The sequence below is a fragment of the Anabrus simplex genome, chromosome 2, assembly GCF_040414725.1.
Source record: "Anabrus simplex isolate iqAnaSimp1 chromosome 2, ASM4041472v1, whole genome shotgun sequence".
Classification (NCBI taxonomy): Eukaryota; Metazoa; Arthropoda; class Insecta; order Orthoptera; family Tettigoniidae; genus Anabrus; species Anabrus simplex.
In genome coordinates this window covers 172,844,994-172,862,447 of record NC_090266.1, presented here as the reverse complement: position 1 = coordinate 172,862,447, position 17,454 = coordinate 172,844,994, and the positions used below count along the sequence as shown (strand labels likewise).

At 40.0% G+C, this 17,454-nt stretch overlaps 1 protein-coding gene across 2 annotated transcripts in view; it reads right to left on the bottom strand.

The window, feature by feature from the left end:
* LOC136863975 (titin homolog) overlaps window positions 1-17,454 on the bottom strand; it is a 1,080,299-nt gene that overhangs the window by 984,905 nt on the left and 77,940 nt on the right. The window lies entirely within an intron of this gene.

Genomic DNA, 17,454 nt, shown 5'->3' with positions numbered 1-17,454 from the left:
TTCTGAGTAGAATCCGTTGCATGTGCCCACGTTGACCGGAGTGAAATGCTAATGATCTAATGATCTAATGCGGTTGAATATTTTATTCGTTAAGTTGATGACAATGGTAGGCTACACCACAACGAGGAAATCAGAAGCCTACGAGAGAATTATTAATCACTTGTTTTGAAACACGGGTGAGGTGGCAGACCGTGATATACCAAACACACTATACATAACAAGAGGCGTAACTCTTTTTTATTTGCATTCTTTCACTTGTTGACGTTAAGGTTTTTATTTTCGTTTTGAAAAGAGGGGGAGAACGAAAGATTGTATGACGTAACCTGTACGGCAGTATTTGGCACCAGCTCTCGCAAGGATCCGCCAACTGGCTAGTCCACAGTTCTGTACACTCTGCTCGAATATAGGTCAGCTCCCAGTATCCGGCAAACAATTACATCTGCCCTTCCGAAAGCATCTTGCAGTAATTGTTCGCATATTCACAACAAGATGTTGCTCACTGTCCACTCTAACCCACAACAGTGTTCCCGAGTTGAATCCCTTGTGGGTTAAGTGGTACCCGAATTAATTTTCACGGAGCAAGGCCGTGTGGTTAGGGCCGAGCAGCTGTGAGTTTGCATACGGGAGACAGTGGGTTCGAACCCCACTGTTGGCAGTCCTGAATATGGTTTACCGTGGTTTCCCATTTTCACACCAGGCAAATGCTGGGGCTATACCTTAATTTTTTCTATTAGCTTTAAGTCGCACCGACAGATATAGGTCTTATGGCGATGATTGGACAGGAAAGGGCTAGGACTGGGAAGGAAGCGTCCGTGGCCTTAATTAAGGTACAGCCCCAGCAATTGCCTGGTCTGAAATGGGAAACCACGGCAAACCATCTTCAGGGCTGCCGACAGTGGAGTTCGAACCCACTATCTCCCGAATACTGTATAACTCCTAGCACTGGCCTATCTCATCTTCACCATAAGACCTATCTGTGTCGGTGAGATGTAAAGCAAATTGAAAAAAATTAAGGTTCACATTGTCTTTGAACATAGGTTAGAAATGATATCCGCCTTGATGACAATCTCCACCTGGATGTCATATGACCATCAAAATCATCATTAGGGATGATGACCTAGATGAAAGGCTCCTTTAAACAACAAGAATCATCAAGAAGCAATCATCATTAGTACTTATTTTCATAACTCAGCAAACAAAAAGTCGGTGGTGTGATTAGTGCAGTGGCTTAACTGCTGGCTTTTCAATCAATCAATCAATCAATCAATCAATCAATCAATCAATCAATCAATCAATCAATCAATCAATCAATCAATCAATCAATCAATCAATCAATCAATCAATCAATCAATCAATCAATCAATCAATCAATCAATCAATCAATCAATCAATCAATCAATCAATCAATTAATCAATCAATCAATCAATCAATCAATCAATCAAATCAATCAATCAATCAATCAATCAATATTGATCTTATTTAGGGCAGATTCCCTATCTGTTTTTTCCTAACCTTTTCTTAAATGATTGCAAAGAAATAGGAAATTTATTAAACAACTCCCTAACTCCCCTGCCTATAAACGAATATTTGCCCCAATTTTTCCTCTTGAATTCCAACTTTATCTCCATATTGTGATATTTCCTACTTTTATTTAAAGTCACCACTGAAACTTATTCGTCTACTAATTTCATTCCACGCCATCTCTTCACTGACAGCTCGGAACATACCACTTAGTCTAGCAACTCATCTCCTTTCTCCCAAGTCTTCCCAGCTCAAACACTTTTGTAACGCTACTCTTTTGTAGGAAACCACCCAAAACAAATCCATCTGATTTTCTTTGGATTTTTCCAGTTCTTATATCAAGTAATTCTGGTGAGGGTCCCTACACTGGGGTCTTACCGGAGACTTTTCACCCAGATAACTTAGGTTCGATTCCGTGTTGGTATTTTCAAATGAAATATTTCATGACATGAGGAGATCCAGTCTTAAATATTTGGCAAAAATTAAATTAGGGTGGCCCCAGAGACTCCAGAGATAAATGGGCTAAGCTGAAGAGAAAGTATACGAAATGTGACTTGGAAATCCTAGTTTCGAATTATTCGTTGCATACCATGGTATTTTTACGCGCTTTTGTGAATGGAATTCATATTTTTCTTGAAATAGGCAATTATTAAAACAGCTGAGAGCTTTCATTCTGGAAATATTGGGTTCGAACCTCATTGTCGGCAGCCCTGAAGATGGTTTTCCATGGTTTCCCCTTTTCATACCAGGCTGTACATTAAATACGGCAACGGCCGCTTCCATTCCATTCCTAGACCTTTCCTAACTCAATGTCGACATAAGACCTATCTGCGTCGATGACACGTAAGGCCAATTGTATAAAAAAGAGTAATCATAATAAGTATTAAAGAAATTGAGTAAGTGAAGATAACGTCAAAATCACAACCTTCACTAGTTTATATCGTCGTTGCACCTGCGTAGAAACAGGTATGTGAACATTTTGTGGGGAGAAATACTGACCCGCAGCGCTTAAGAGTGAGAACTCTTTGAACTTTCCCTCACAAAAATTATATGTATATAAACTGAAATAATTCACATAATTCACAGGCGCAACGACGAATAGCAAAATCTTATTCCACACGATTCGCTTCATAAAATAAGAAACGGAAAACCTTCTACATTGCATTTTTACAAAAGATTTGCTGCAAGATTCTGCCACCTGAATATTGGAATTTTATCTTTATTTTATATGATATTTGCAAGTTTGTATTTCAGTAATAATAATCTGCCCTTGTGGTGTAGTGGTTAGTGTGATTAGCTGCCACCCCTGGATGCCCGGGTTCGATTTCCGGCTCTGTCACGAAATTTGAAAAGTGGTACGAGGGTTGGAACAGGGTCCACTCAGCCTTAGGAGGTCAACTAAGTAGAGGGGTTTCGATTCCTCAGCCATCCTCGAAGTGGTTTTCCGTGGTTTCCCACTTTTCATCCAGGCAAATCCCGGGATGATACCTAGCTTAAGGCCACGACCACTTCCTTCCTCTTCCTTGCCTGTTCCTTCCAGTCTTCCCATCCCCCACCAAGGTCCCTGTTCAGCATAGCAAATGATGCCGCGTAGGTGAAGTACTGGTCCTCCTTCCCAGTTGTATCCCCCGACCCAAAGTCTCACGCTCCAAACACTGCCCTTGCGGTGGTAGAGGTGGGATCCCTCGTTGAGTCCGAGCGAAAAACCAACCCTGGAGGGTAAACGGATTAATAATAATAATAATAATTATGATGATGAAAATCCACAGCCTGTTTCCAGTCATTCGACCGGGTCAGGCATGGAATGAATGAAGGATAGGAATTGTGCCGACTGTCGAAGCCTGCCGCACTCCTCTGAGGCAGTGATTAATGAATGACAGATGAAATGGTATGATATTGGTGTGTGTTGCTAGAATGAAAGATGACAGAGAAAACCGGAGTACCCGGAGAAAAACCTGTCCCGCCTCCGCTTTGTCCAGCACAAACCTCACATGGAGTGGCCGGGATTTGAACCACGGAACCCAGTGCTGAGAGGCCGGCACGCTGCCGCCTGAGCCACGTAGGCTCAATAATCATAATAATAATAATAATAATAATAATAATAATAATAATAATAATAATAATAATAATAATAATAATAAATATGACCTCAGATTCCACGTGCAGGCATTGTAATTTGAAGCCATCTGGCTGCCTGTTCGTCAATTTCGACATAAAGGTTTACTCAAGGCCAGTGGTTATCAAACTGTGGTACACGTACCCTAGCGGTACTCCTGTGACTTTTAGCAGTCTTCAGAGAAAATATGATGAAAAATTGAATTATGAAAATAAATAAGAAGAAAGTTATATATGTGTATATGGAGCCACGCTTCGCTTGAAAGTTTCCCCAGGGCTACGACATAACCGATAATTGTGTCATGCTATGCAGGCGCACACATCCCATTGAAGTTTTGATGGTTCGCTATGTCTGAATTCCAGAATTAAGATCGAAAATGTTTCATCCTTATTTATTAATTTGATATTGAAACTAAAACCTAGCATTTTTGTGAAACTTTCAAACAAACAAGGCATCCTGTGTTTCTGTATTATCTGCGGGCTGAGTGGCTCAGATGGTTGAGGCGCTGGTCTTCTGACCCCAACTTGGCAGATTCGATCCTTGCTCAGTCCGGTGGTATTTGAAGGTGCTCAAATACATCAGCTCCGTGTCAGTAGATTTACTGGGATGTAAAAGAACTCTTGCGGGACTAAATTCCAGTACCTCGGCGTCTCCGAAAACCATTAAAATTGTTAGTGGGACGTAAAGCCAATAACAATATTATTATTATTGTTGTTACTTTATTATCATTGTATTATACTTGTTACAGACACAAACTCTTAAATTTCTTGTGATGTGTTATGAAAATATATTTAATTTGACAGTCGCTACTTATTGTGTGTGTTTAAAAGAATGGTTGATATAAAATTAAAATTGCCTCAACATTTAACCAGGTATTAATATTTTTTACAACTATCGTTTAGGGATTTTTTCGTAAGGATACCTTGAACGTTTAGCCATAACTGAGGGGTACGATCTAACAATAATTTGAGAACCTCTGCTCTAGACCTGCTACATTGCAGAGTAAGCTGAACCTGTCTTGGGGGTCTGTGGCTGAGTTTTAATTAATTTTGACGGGTGAACACCAAATATCGTACGACACGGAGTGTCAATGGACTTTCCTTCCGCCCTTCAAAATCCCGACCACCTCTGGCGGTACTCAATCCGCTATATTAGTGTCCTAAGGACGACATTCCACCACTGATCCAACAGGGAGCTGTGTCAGCAGTGATAATCACTAGAAAGCCATACATTTTTTAATCACACCTATAACATGTAAACACCGAGCTCGATAGCTGCAGTCGCTTAAGTGCGGCCAGTATCCAGTAATCGGGAGATCGTGGGTTCGAGCCCCACTGTCGGCAGCCCTGAAGATGGTTTTCCGTGGTTTCCCATTTTCACACCAGGCAAATGCCGGGGCTGTACCTTAATTAAGGCCACGGCCGCTTCCTTCCACTTCCTAGGCCTTTCCCATCCCATCGTCGCCAAAAGACATATCTGTGTCGGTGCGACGTAAAGCAAATAGAAAAAAAATAACATGTAAACAGTCCCAAATGTGTGGAAAATAGGAAGAAAAATGTAGCGGCTACACACTACGTAATTACGAGTATTTCACAATTTCACTTCTTTAAACTAAGTTAGTTAATCAATCCGGACATATCCTTCAATAGAAGCCAGCAGTTTGTACGTCAGGCAAACAATTCGAATGCAGTCTCTCACAAGGAAAATCTGAGTAGTCCAATAATACTTGCCTCGCAGAATTCACGCACATACAGTAGTTAGCTGATGTAATCATAATCGAGAGCTATGAAAAAAAGAAACAGGTATCCAGGAAGGAGTCAGTCAAGTTTACAGTTTGTCCCTGCTACTTCTTAGTGTTTATATAGAATATATGGTAAAGGAAATCAAAGACTAAATTTGGAAAAAGAATCAAAGTTCAAGGAGAGGTAATCAAAACCATGAGATTTTTCATATATATTATTTGATTAGTATACGGTGGCGTAGCAATATTAAAGGGGTCAAAACAGAAAATGTCAAATTTCTTTGTTAATATTAGTTGTACTGAAAAACTATACACAATAAAAGTTGTGAAATATATAATTTCGGATCTCTTATGTTTCTTACACAGAAAAATGACAGAGTTATTCATGTTCGTTACATTTTTCACAAATTTCCAAATGTCTCTGGAAATATTAATTCTATCCAAACCAAGTACATAACGAAAATTATAGAAAATCTACTTTCCAATCTTATATATCTGACACATTTTTACCGTGCGAGCCATAATGATGGAGATATTCAAGAATATAAATTTTTGCGCTAAGTCCACGGCGAGCATTACTAGCAAATGAATACTGCCCAGTCGTCACGACTGTTTGGGCATATAACCAGGACTTTCTTCTTCCATGTCACTGAAGTGTTGTCTAACTACTGTACGTAGCTTCTACACTAACCATATGTGAGTTATCCAATAACCCATCGCAGTCTAACATATTGAATATATTGTAAATATTCTCGTCCGAGCATCGCCCGGCTCTTTGGCTGAATGGTCCGCGTACTGGTCTCCGGTTACAGGGTCGCGGGTTCATTTCCTGGCAGGGCCCAGGATTTTAACTGCGTATTGTTAATAGTTATTTCTCTGGTTTGGGGACTGGGTGTTTGTGTTCGTCTCAACACACTTCTCTTCATCTACACAAGACTCACACATACACTATCAACCATGACAGAAACACGCAATAGTACATCCTTCCACATAGGGTTGGCGTCAGGAAGGTTATTTGGGCGTAAGACTGGGCAAAATCCACACAAGTGCTACCCCAAGAAAACTGGGGAGAAGGCCTGGAATAATAATAAGATTCTTGTTCTAGCACCAGAGTACAACAGGGTAATGTTTTCAAACTGCTCACATCCACTTTTCTACTCCTCGGTTCCAGATCTTTATCAGACTTAATTGCTACAGATCTAATAATGGACGATGATACAAAAGATTGCGCAGAAACTGAAGTGGCCCACAGAGAGATCTAGGACGAAACTCTACGCCGACATGAAGCCTGCATCAAATGTGGTAGGCAACACTTCGATCAGGTTTTGTGAACAACATTTTTAGTGTTTTGCTAGTTGCTTTACGTCGCACCGACACAGATAGGTCTTAGGGCGACGATGGGGCAGGGAAGGGCTAGGAGTGGTAAGGAGGCGGCCGTGGCCTTAATTAAGGTACAGCCCCAGCATTTGCCTGGTGTGAAAATGGGAAACCACGGAAGAACATTTTCAGGGCTGCCGACAGTGGGGTTCGAACCTACTATCTCCCGAATACTGGATACTGGCCGCACTTAAGCGACTTCAGCTATCGAGCTCGGTCATTTATAGTGTGCACAAACTGATTGTCACTATTGTCAAATCTGCGTTTGGCTATTTAATAATGTAGAGCATTCTGGAAAAATAAATAAAGTAAATTGTCTATTATGCTTTTCCTGACATTCCCAGGTTTGCCCTGACCCAGAGTTTCGTCCTGGACTATAAGTTCCTATTTGAAAGTTGTTGAACTACAACCTCGTTACGGGCACATTCAGTTTCTGCGCAACCTGTTGAACCACCTGGTGTGGATGAACAACTTATTCCGTTTGAGACTCCTATACTGTGCTGCTTCGCTTGGTTTAGTGAGGACTGTAATACTTTCCCATAATGTAATAATAGCAATTTATTCCTCTGATACCATCATGATATCCGGTCCCAGGGCTAAATGGTCATCATGTTGGATTTCGGCACAAGACATCCGGGTTTCAATTTGCAGCGGGGTTGGGATTTTTAACTTTCATTTTTTAATTCCTCTGGCTCGAGAGCTCGGCGTTCGCGCCTTCTTCACTATTAGAACTCATGATAATAATAATAATAATAATAATAATAATAATAATAATAATAATAATAATAATAATAATATCGGTTTTACGCCCCATTAACTACTTTTACAGTTTTCAGAGCCGCCGATGTGCCGTAATTTTTTCCCGCAGGAATTTTTTAACGTGTCAGTAAATCTACCGATGCGAGGCTGACGTATTTGAGCACCTTCAAATACCGCCAGACTGAGCCAGGATCGAACCTTCCAAGTTTGGCTCATAAGGCCAGCGCTTTACCGTCGGAGCCACTCAGCCCGGCATTAGAATTCATCTCAGTGATGATGATGATGATAATAATAATAATAATAATAATAATTATTATTATTATTATTATTATTATTATTATTATTATTATTATTATTATTATTATTATTATTATTATTATTATTATTATTATTATTGGGCCATGATTAGGTCAGTAACTTAGCTGCTAGTTTCCCACCCAGAAGACTGAGGTTCGAATCCCGGTCGATTCCTGGATTGAGATTTTAATCCCAAGAATCGCATGACTACAGGAAGGGCATCCGGCCTTAAACCTCCCGCCAAATACAAAATGAGCCTGGTTGGCTCCAGTGACCCCAGAAAAAATGAGATAATTTTAAGAAATTATTATTATTATTATTATTATTATTATTATTATTATTATTATTATTATTGTCATAATCATGATATTGATGATTTCAATTTGTAAGCCTGTAAATGGAAGATGTGTGCAAACAACTGAATTTTTTTTTTTGCTATTTGCTTTACGTCGCACCGACACAGATAGGTCTTATGGAGACGATGGTACAGGAAAGGCCTAGGAATGGGAAGGAAGCGTCCGTGGCCTTAATTAAGGTACAGACCCAGCATTCGCCTGGTGTGAAAATGGGAAACGACGGAAAACCATCTTCAGGGCTGCCGACAGTGGGGTTCGAACCCACTATCACCCGAATACTGGATACTGGCCGCACTTAAGCGACTGCAGCTATCGAGCTCGGTAACTGATACAGTATTTTCATTGCCTTAAAGAATTGCTATATGACCTATGAAGTCTCGTCACTCTTAGAACCATGAACGTCAGCCGAAACGGACGTCACAACAAGAGCGCATACTTCGTGTGTGCCAAGCATCATTGAGCTCCTCTTACATTTCTCTTTCCGTAGCTACAAGCGGCAGGCTGGTTAGGCCTACATTCATCCTGAATATGTTCCGATTTTCTGCCATTCCAAGAAAATTCCAGTACAAAAACCAATCCTATTCCAAGAACTCCGTTCTCATTCCTTCGTTGTATTTATTCACATTTCAGGGACCAAGAACATTTTTTTTTCATCACTCATATGTGCTTGTGTGAGATCTCTGCTCAGAAGGAAATATTCATCAAATGTTCCATGAAGATAACTTGAAGTAAAAAAAATAAAATAAAAAAGACATATTTAATTATTAAAGGAAATGTTTGTACAGAAATGTTACATGCATAATGGAATTATGAAAACAGTTTTCAAACAATCTGCACTAGGCTTGAAATTGCAACGTAAACGAACATCGCAGACTCAGCCACTCAGACCGACTTTATTATTCTCCTAGATAATCTGCCCTTCTCCATTCGCCTCACATTACCCACCAATGAATGAAATGTCGTATGGCTTTTAGTGCCGGGATATCCCAGGACGGGTTCGGCTCGCCAGGTGCAGGTCTTTCTATTTGACTCCCGTAAGCAACCTGCGCGTCGTGATGAGGATGAAATGATGATGAAGACAACACATACACCCAGCCCCCGTGCCATTAGAATTAACCAATTAAGGTTAAAATCCCCGATCCGGCCGGGAATCGAACCCAGGACCCTCTGAACCGAAGGCCAGTACGCTGACCGTTCAGCCAACGAATCGGTCTACCCACCAATGAAAGTAGGTCATGCAAACAGTTTTATTAATCGAAATCATTTATAACATCCCCTACCTCCTCATTGCAAATGATCTCTTGCAAATTGTCCCCACCTACCCGAAGAAGCAAGCATTCTCGCTTTTATCATCCAGTTCATAACAAATCTTGACGAAAAAGTAATTTCCCTGGGTGAAATTAACGTCACCCATGCATTTCTTAAGATCTATTAGTACATGAACGGATGTTAAATCGTAACCTTTGGGTTTACCCAAGAAAATACTTGTGGTGGGATCGAATGAGTTGGCTGCAGGATATGGACCTCGTAGCTTTGTCTTGTGCATGGTAGGTTCGAACCCCACCGTCGGCGTGGTTTATCGTTTGCACACCAGGCAAGTACTGAAGCTGTTCCTTAAATAGGGCCACGATCCCTTAGCCCTTTGCTATCGTTGCCGAAAACCTATCTAATTTAATGCGACCACTAGCAAGAACAAAAAGCTTGGGCTTCGGTGGAGGGGTCATGAGAGGCGAAGGATAGCTTACCTAAGAGAATAATGGACTCGGTCGTGAAGTGTGAGATAAGTAGAGGGAGACGTATCAAGTAGTCCTGGTGAGGGTCCCATACACTGGAACCATACTCTAACTGGGGTCTTACCAGAGACTTATATGCCCCCTCCTTTACCAAGGCGACGTTGATTAGACTCAGTTTTCAAAAAGTTTGAAGACCAAAGGTGTGGAACTAAACGAGTTCATAGAGCTTGTTAAAAATATAGGATTGCGTAGGCGTTTATTTAATTCATAAAAGCTTGTAGACTGAATTCTGAAAGGCACAATAGTCTACGTATAATGAAGATGTGTGTATGTTTGAAGGTTGTGATAAGAATGAAATCAGTGCTATACGGACTCTGTAGTTTTCTCATGGTTGCGCGATCGAATTCTAACTAAATGGGCTGGTATTTTGGAATACTTAATTAATCCTTGGCAACAAAGACTCGTGCACTTGGAAACTGTTTAATCCAGTATGTTGATACTTGAGCTGCCCCTTGAGCTTTGCTTGTATGAGAAATATTAGGGCTTGTATGTTGATATACATTCTTTTATTTGAATATCCATCAGGCATAACATTTAAGCAACATGAATGCTGCACCAGAGGCTACAAGGATTTCTGCTTTAAATTTTCCGAAATGTCCAGCCTCAACTTATCATTCCAACAACAGGATTTTCGATTATTACTGTACAACGGCGTAACATGTGACAAGTCACTGTTTTCACCATGACAACAAAGTAGAAAACACTGCAGCTGTCAATTAAGAGAAAATATGTGCATTCGAAGATTAATCTCATGACGAAGAAAGTAGTGTAGCCCATTGAATTCTATTGCATCTGGAGATTTCTACCCACATTCTCTGCTGCTTTCTAGAGCTTAATTTATACCGAGCTCGTATTGGGTTATCTTAACTCAAATCTAAACAATGTTTCAAACATTGCGTTAGCCTTTCGCCATGTCAACAGGCAGCTGGTTTCGTGGGTGGCTGAACAAATCACACTCGGCCACGAAGTGAGGCAATGTAAATGGAAGCCAGATGTTTAAGATGACCTCTTGGAAATAGTCCGTCAATTCAATGTAACACAGGAGTCCAAGCCATTTCTGAAATTATTTTTTTATTCCTCACAAATAGGCAACACAGTGCCAGGGTCGTACCGAAAGGGATACGGGTCCGCCTGTCAAAATAAAACTTCGGACCCCCTCAAATAAAATGTAAAACCTAGGAGTAACTAATATAAATTTGATTACAGCAAGTTTCTACTAAAAATTTAATATATTGTCAAATTGTATAAACAAGGGGATTATTCGTCATTGTAATATTATCAAAATTATGTTTAATAGGTTTAATTGACAGCCTCCGTGATTTAACAGCTATACACTATTTAGTTGTTCGTACTTAAAACTGGTTTCACTTTTTAGTAACGGCAGAACTATACTCTGTAACGGATACTGAAGTCTCAGTTATAATAATTTTTTTGATTACAGAACAGAAAGACATACGAACAAAAATAAATGAAAATCTCTTCAAATAAAGTTTGAAAAATACAAAACCGCCCAACTGATAAGCCTGTTATTACCTTCGCGCAAAGAACTGACTGACTGTTATTATTACACATTGCTGTCGAATAATGTATGATAAAAGTGAAATGCTCAGCAAAATTTGTGCATAATACGACCTCAGATGCAGTACACATCAAATAAGTATGTTTATAACTAATATATAATATGTTGGTGTCAATTTTCATAGATGTGATGTTTTTAAAGAATTGGGCGCAGGTCTTGTGTGAGGAGACTGTTGTGATGTTGCGAGAGACGGCGATAGCAAATATTCTATACAGCTGTACACAACTATAATAACTGCTGCTAGATGCATATGGCCCTGAAGTTCACTCAGCCTACACCAAAAATGAGTACCAGGTTAATTCCTGGGGGCAAAGGCGGCCGGGCGTAGAGCTAACCACTCTACCCCATCAAGTATCAAGGTTATGAATAGTGGAAGCCTTTACATTCCACCACTCCCAGGGCCTTCATGGCCTGTACGGAGATGATTTTGCTTTGCTTTTTTTAGATGCAACTAAATGGCAATTATTCGCCTATGTACGAACTGTAGAACAAACTATTTCGACTGATTTTACTAGACCACCGTGACCAGTTCCATGCAGAGTAATATAAGGCTAGATATATTTGTTTTTTGTTTTCGTTACGAGGCATTTGTGGGGCCCCGTAAAGGCCCGGGTGCTGCAAGCCCTACCGTCACGCCCCTGCACGGTGCTGTGTGACCAACGATGGCTTGCGTTACATGTGTGCTCATCCAAAAACACATACCCGGTCGTGAGATTCTGTAGTTTCTACTGAATAATGGGACATGTTCTGTTATGTATTATATTCCCATCCTTATATTCAGTGGTATCATTGAAAAATAAATAGACGGATCAATTCATGTAGTTCTTAAGACGCATCAATAACTTAAAAAGATGTAAGTGCCGGGCTGAGTAGTTCAGACGGTTGGCCTTCTCAGCCCAACTTGCCAGGTTCGATCCTGGCTCAGTCCGGTGATTTTTGAATGTGCTCAAATACGTCAGCCTCGTGTCGGTAGATTTACTGAAAAGTAAAAGAACTGCGGGGCTAAATTCAGGTACCTCGGCATCTCCGAAAACCATAAGAGTAGTCAGTGGGACGTAAAGTAAATAACACTATTATTATCTTTCTATCTTTCTTTCTTTCTTTCTTTCTCTTGTATCAGAACGAATTTCAAGCAATAGATAATAGCATAAAACTACAGCAAGTGCTCTTGATGTCAGACTTCGTACATTTCCTCTCAAAAGGCGAAATAATTTACCATTTAACTGTCCCATCCCTGGGACTCGAGCTCGAGTACCCAGCTGTCTAGACAGAGGTATTAAGCAATTATGGTAGGAAGGTCGACACATTGAACTCTTTGATTCATGCATGTTTTGTATGTTTTGCTGTACATAGATTGAATTCTCGTCAATCAATTTGATGGTGAACCAGTTTATTCTGTTTCCAGTACACGTTCAAAATACCCACCAACGACGGCAATGCATTTTTTTCAGCTCTTTTGCCATAATACATATACAGTAGCTCGCCACAGGTCATCTTGGCATTATTTTATGAGAGCAAGCTATCCAGAATGCAAGAGACCAATATTCCTCTCTTGTGTTTATCATCTCTCTGTGGACTTCCCTTTTAATCCATCCCTACCGGACGAGTTGGCAGTGCGGTCAGGGGCACGCAGCTGTGAGCTTGCATCCGGGAGATAGTGGGTTCGAATCCCACCGTCGGCAGCCCTGAAGATGGTTTTCCGTGGTTTCCCATTTTCACACCAGGCAAATGCTGGGGCTGTACCTTAATTAAGCCCACAGCCGCTTCCTTCCAACTCCTAGGCCTTTCCTATCCCGTCGCCGCCATAAGACCTATCTGTGTCGGTGCGACGTAAAGCCACTAGCAAAAAATCCATCCCTAATGGCAAAAATTATGAAATTGTTCTGATGGACGTACAGTAGCGTTATGCTTCAATAAATCATATGTGTGTTCTTAATAATTTGCGTAAAGCTGTACCATACAAACTGTTCCCCGACAATTTTATTATTCGTCCTGAAACAGCCTGTATAAAAATGACTTGGTAATCACTATTTGCCTTCTAATCCTAAGTATGAATGCTGGATAACATTTGAGCCAAAGGTATTTGGGTTGCTAGGGCAAACTAGCAGTTAGAATCCAACTTCTACTTGATCCTTAATGTTCCGTGCTGATGACTACTTCGACAATGTTCATAAGGCAAAGAGTCAAACTGTTTCAATACAGGTCATCCAGTTATTGGTGCTCCACATGAAAAGTATAAATCAAACTGCCGTGGTTGCCAATACCAAGAATATTTGGGAAATAGAAGAGTGGAGTAATGATAATGTATAGGCAAAGTCAAAGGCATGTACTGTACATTGGAACCCGTGTGGATTTTGTAAGAAATTCGCACAACTGAGTTTCATAGCAATAACCGTGAGATAATAATCCATTTTTCTAATACTTCTTTCTAATACCCAAGATCCTTGTGGAGCCTCTTTGAGATTGAGGTTGTTTGGCGATGTTGGTGTTAGGGGAAAATGTGAGGTAATAATCTATTCTGAACACTTCATCAAAGAAGACAATGGCAGAAGTTTGTCATTCAAAGAATGATGGTATGGGATAAAGAAAGGGAAGGGCCAGAAAGGGGGATGAAGATGAAAGAATGCCTCGGCCCCTAAAACTTAACACTGTCTGGGTCGGAAGAGAAAAATTGTTAACCAATGAAGGTCAGATACAAAAGATCACAGCAAGAAGCCAGGCAGAGAAATATCAGACCCATTTAGAGTCCGAAAAAGAGAGCTCCTCTGAGGCTTTACAAAGTTTCAGTGAAATTTTAGAGTTTAATAGATTTGATGCGAATTTGAACCTCATATTCATCTAAGTTCTATTGTCCTACACAGCTGAGGTAATTCTCAGAGAAGACTGAGGAAGTCTTACTTAGGATTTAAATCAGAGTAAATAACAAATACCTACAAATACCTAAGGTCTTTGTGGAGTCTCCATGAGCGGCCGCAAGTGCATTAGAAACGTTCCTCTTAAGAAATTAATGGTACTTCATTGAACCTCCTCTGTTCCATAATTTCGAAACACGACATTACAAGGTAAGGCAATTCAAGCTCTTTCTGACACGAGGCCTATAGAACATCTCACTATCGCCGTAGAAGAAGGAATGTCAGTGAGTCACAGTATGTATTTACGGTGTTTTAAGTATGATTTATATTCAAAGGTTAAATTATACATAATATTCTGCTCAAAGAGGCTTTAGAAATTACGTCAGGCAATAAAGGTAATTCTAACGGGAGAAAAAAACCAGTCGCATAACAATGCCATTGTAATGAAAGAAGTGCTAAGTCGGTGTGTTTATTGAAGATCACCGTGCACCACAAGAGCAGTAAATCACAGAGTTATTGTCTGCTTAGTTCAGGTAATTATGTAAATGCATGTTAAGAGTATGTTAACTAAACCACAATGTTCGCGTTAAACTGTACTTGAACAAATACAATGGTTCTATACACATTAATATAAGTTAACTCCCCGTTTATTTTATTAAAATAAAGTTATCGTCGCTTTTGTCTACAGATACCTTGTAAGTGCAAAATGAACATTTTTAAAGAACAAAATAATTTTTGTACTAAGCAAAATGAATTGTAATTTCATAGTTTGTAACTGTCATTTTTTTCATTTTCAGCCATATACGACGGTTTTTCGCTCTCCTGTAGAACCAGGCTATGTTTACGGATGATATCTCCATTTTTAAGCAATGTTATACAGTATTTATAACCATCCTTCTAGATGACTTTAAATGTATATTCTCTTAAACTCCCTCATGAGCGTGCAATTCTATAGGGCTGAATTCCATTTAATTGTCAGTTGTCTTGATTGATTCCTTTTAGGAACTCCTTCTTATTTTTACAATTCTCTTTACGTTGCACCGACACACGTGAGACTTACGGCGACTATGGAATAGGAAAGGGCTAGGCGTGGAAAGGAAGCGACCATGGCAATAATTAAGATGCATCCCAAGCATTTGCCTGATGTGAAAATGGGAAACCACGGTAAACCATTGGCAGGAAATCTACCTTTTTGGTTCGAGATCCAAACCACATTCTCTCCGCATATAACCTCTTGGTGAAGATAAAGAGGCTCAGATATATTTAACTTAAAATTAAAATGGATCGTGATAACACAGTTAGATCCAAATCTGTACTGGGATGCTCACGTAGATTGTATTTCATGTAATCTATCAAGACCGAGCCGTGCGTATTGAATACGTATAAATGACTAAAAACGTAATAATTTTGATGATAATAACATACAATGTTATATTACACTACAATTAACGTGCTACTGTCATAAAATTTTATCATAAGAAATCTGAAATGTATGATACATAGGTATTCTATTTAGCAAAATTATAGTTTGATGATTTTAGGAAATGGCCAAAACAATACCTATCGAGAGAACTGGGCGAGTGGTTTTCCTCACGAATCTGTAAGCTTGCATTCGGTAAATAGTGGATTCGAACCTCACTTTCCCTGGTTTCTCATTTTCACACCACGGGCAAATGCTAGGGCACTTTGTTCCCATCCCTAGCTTTGTGCTATCCCATTGTTGCCACAAGATCGGCCTGTGTCGGTGCGACGTAGAAAAAATAGCAAAACAAAACTTTGTTTACACCATCAACAGCGAATGGGAAGAAGCACGGGTAGAATCACCCTACTCACAGTGATGAGTTCTTCCACAGTAAAAGCAAAAGGAAAAAAGATTATATGATTAGTCACGTGGGTCAATGATAACTTGAAAAATGCATATACACCAGATTCTCATATCGTAGAAAATTGAATAGATGGTCTTATGACGACGATGGGTAGGAAAGAAATAGGACTGGAAAGAAAGTGACCGTGGCCTCAGTTAAGGTACAACCCCAGCATTTGCCCCGTGTGGAAATGGGAAACCACGGCAAACCATCCTCAGGGTGGCCGACAGTAGGATTCGAACCCTCCATCCCTCGAATGCAAACTCATGGGTACGTGATCAAACAGCGTAGCCAATCAACTCACTTGCTAATTGTAAGTTTGCTATGTAAAGTATTTTCAAATTGTTCGTCATACAAAGCAAAACCTGATAAATTCTAAATAGCTAAATGCAATACCTGTATTACTTGAATGTAGTGTTACCTGAGAGGATACCTTTTTTTCATTGGTTTCTTCACACCTAATGATTTAATTCGAACTTCTGATATTTCAGAATTGTACTTTGGTGAAACTATTTGTTAGTGTTCTAAAGCCGCACTAATACATGTAAGGTTTTCGACAACTCAAGGATGGGAAAGGGATAGGTTTGGGAAGGCTGCGGCAGTGGCCTTACAGCCTCAGAATTTGCTGGTGTGAAAAGGGGAAGTCACGTAAAACCATCTTCAAGGGCTGCTGGTGGAGAGATTCTGACCCACCATTTCTCGAACGCAAGCTCAGAGTTATGCAACCTTAACCGCATGGCCATTTCTTCAGTACTTTGGTGAAAGAGGGACTTAAACGTCGATGTAATTATTAGCTAAAATTATTACGTTTTGCTAATCCATACTTATTCAATATGCGGAAAATGCTATACTTTTATGTCATAACCTCGGATTTTTAGGTGGTAATAGGTTAGAATGAAAAGTAATTTGGTTTGTAGGAAGTGTCATGCAACCCGCTGTACCATAATGTAGGAAGAGTAGCATAAATTCAATGAATTCTATAGGCTGTACTCCTAATATCTATGCAAAACTCATAGCATAACCGTTGTACAGTGTAGGGTATACTTGTTACTGGCTAAAGAATGTTTGCATTCTAACCTATCAGTACCTAATAATCCGGACTCTAGGTCATAACTTATTGTGGTCAAGTTGTTCTTCCCCTTGGGGCTCCAAAACCGTTGGTCATACGCAGCTGAAATGTTGCATGGAACATTTAAA